The following is a 2,972-nucleotide window of genomic DNA, read 5'->3' as shown; positions in this document are numbered from 1 at the left end:
TTTGAATTCAAATTTTGGGCGCCTAAGGTTAAGTAAACCATACCATGGTTTCATTTAACCTTAGGCTAACCCATGGTTCACTTTAACCTAATTTTCCCTATATATTCTATATGGCCAAGAATTATAGCTACTTTTGGATTTATGAATGAGATTTCTCACATTGAATTCTCTCCCTCCGAAATTCACTCATAACCTACCTCTACCCTCCTTGAGCTCCTCTCTTTGTAGAGCTAGGTTATTCCTTACTTCTTCCGGACTTGGCTTGGTTAGGCTTAGGTCACATTGGTGCTTCTTGGAGCTTCCCTTCCTTGCCATAATTCCAAGGAACCGAGAAGGACTTGAAGGTGTTCTTGAGGATTCACCACTAACTCCTCCATGGAAGGTTCAGAAGTCGAAGGCTGAGGAGATGGTGGTGCAGGAGCTTCGTGTTGTCTTTGCTTCTGCTGTTTGATAGGGGGAGGCACATATCTACTAGGACCAGCATTGTTTTAGAAGGGAGGGGATGATTGTTGTTGCTGTTGCTGGACAAGAGGTCTGTTGTAAATATTTGTAGCATATGCCTCTGGATGTTCATTTACTCCTGACTGCTGCAGAGAAGGGCATACATTTGTGTGATGATCAATTGAAGAACAAAGGCCGCAAACCCTTGCTATAGATGCAGATTTTTTATTTGAAGCAAGTTGAGTCACCAGGTTGACCGATGCATCAAGTTTACTCTCTAGCTTTTTATCTACATCAGTGGTCACATCATGAACTCCTCTGATGACAATTGCATTGTCGTTTCTGGTACTAAATTGTTAAGAGTTGGAGGCCATTTTTTCTATCAAGTGTCTGGCTTCAGCTGGGGTCATGTCACCAAGTGCTCCACCACTTGCAGCATCTATCATACTCCTTTCCATGTTATTCAGCCCCTCATAGAAATATTGCAGCAACAACTACTCAGAAATCTAGTGGTGAGGACAACTTGCACACAACTTCTTGAATCTCTCCCAGTACTCATACAAGCTCTCTCCACCAAGTTGCCTTATCCCTGATATATATTTTCTGATTGCAGTTATCCTTGAGGCAGGGAAGAATTTCTACAGAAACATTCTTTTCAGATCATCCCAGCTAGTGATGGACCTGGGAGCCAAATAATACAGCCAATCTTTAGCAACTCCCTCCAATGAGTGTGGAAATGCCTTCAAGTAAATGTGGTCCTCTTGAACATCAAGAGGCTTCATGGTAAAACAAACAATATGGAACTCCTTCAGATGTTTATGTGGATCCTCACCTACATGACCATGAAACTTGGGCAACAAATGGATTACTCTAGTTTTAAGCACAAAAGGAACATCCTCTTCAGGATATTGAATGCATAGACTCTCATATGTGAAATCAGGTGCAGCCATCTCCCTAAGAGTCCTCTCACGAGGTCCATTATAAGGTTGTTCACGCATGTTTTCTAGTTGACTTGAATCAATCTCAAATACAACACTTACACTATGACTATCACTATCACTATCTAAAGATGGAATGATATGCTCTCTAATTAGTCTATGGAATGTCCTATCAATCTTAGGATCAAATGGATTCAAAAAACTTGGGTTGCTCCTAGTCATGCACTACATGCAACACATGCATCAGGACACGTGAACAGTAGGGGTAAAATGGGAATTTCCATGAAAACTCAGAAAACATAAAAAATAATGCACCAATATCATCCTAAAATCATTAGAAACTACCACCAAAAATTTGAGAACAAAATTCAAAGCCTAGCTATATGAACTACCTAAGAAAAGTTTGGAAAAATAGGGAAATAAAACTTCAAAAATAGAAAAAATATAGCAAACGACCTTTTTCTTGAAAATATATCTGGGGCCAGATGGCATAGTGGTCTGGGTTTGATAGATATTTTTTTTCTACACAAAATGAAAAAAAAGTTTTCCTAATTCCGATAACAAGAGCCAAAGTTATGGCCCTTTGAAGTTTTGCTGAAAACTATTTTCAAAAATTTTGGTATCTCCAAATCTTGACCAAACTATGTGCCCTAGCTATTTTTTACACAAAATATAGGTTGAAAGAAGTTGCCACACGAAATTTGAGGCAAAAATAACAAGTCTAGCTATCAAAACAAAAAATCACAATTAATTGGAAAATTCAGCTACTATTCAGCACTACTCACGTGCACCAAAATTGCACCAAATTTTGCACCACATTTGGAACACTTCCGCACCATTTTCCCACATTTTTGGCACCCGAACAGAGGATTAGTAGACAGCCAAAATAGAGTATGCCTACACACACTAAAACGAAAATAGAGTAAACATTAAAACGCACTAGAAAACGCACCAGAAAACATACTAGAAATTCTTTTCAGCTGATTTTTCTGATTCAACACTTATGGACCTTGCAAGAATTGAAACTCAACACAATACAAAAATGATTTAGCACACCTGTCGCCACCGGCCCGAAACGGGCTTTCGGCATTCGCGAAGGATGGTTGGACTCGTTTATTTGTTTAAAAATATGGATTGCTAGAATGACGTATTCTCAAACTGAGACCTTGTCAAACGAGCAATTTTATTAAATGATTCACCAATCCATGTTAATCCCAAGCGGGACCCTCCATGGATTAGTGGTTTTCGCAAAAAGGAGGGGTTCGTGGAGTCGCCACCAATGTTTTACTCAAAACATTGGAAAAAGGGATAAGGCAATTGATTTTTACAAATCAACTTTGGCCATTACAACCAGAGTTGGGTAAGGGAGTCGGTTACGCGTGGGGAAGGTGTTAGCACCCCACAGCGCCCCTTTCGGGTTCCCTATGACAGATTATTTTCTAAAATGATAGCGTAAAATTACTAAATTACCCCTATTTATTCTAAGCAATTATAAATTAACTATCTACATGATGACAGTTTAAATATGCACACAGAAAGCAGTAAAAGGAAGGATTTAAGAAGAAACCTCTTGAAGCGTGCTTTTATATATTG

At 39.1% G+C, this 2,972-nt stretch overlaps 1 non-coding gene across 1 annotated transcript; it reads left to right on the top strand.

Annotated features, from left to right (window-relative positions):
* Positions 1–944: 944 nt before the first annotated feature.
* LOC114915288 (small nucleolar RNA R71) lies at positions 945–1,050 on the top strand. The gene has a single exon (XR_003803257.2). It is a non-coding gene; the product is annotated as a small nucleolar RNA R71 (small nucleolar RNA).
* The last annotated feature ends 1,922 nt before the right edge of the window (positions 1,051–2,972 follow it).

This window comes from Cajanus cajan, chromosome 3 (genome assembly GCF_000230855.2).
Source record: "Cajanus cajan strain Asha chromosome 3, NIPB_CcT2T_4, whole genome shotgun sequence".
In the NCBI taxonomy this organism is placed as follows: Eukaryota; Viridiplantae; Streptophyta; class Magnoliopsida; order Fabales; family Fabaceae; genus Cajanus; species Cajanus cajan.
This window is presented reverse-complemented; position numbering and strand designations above follow the sequence as displayed.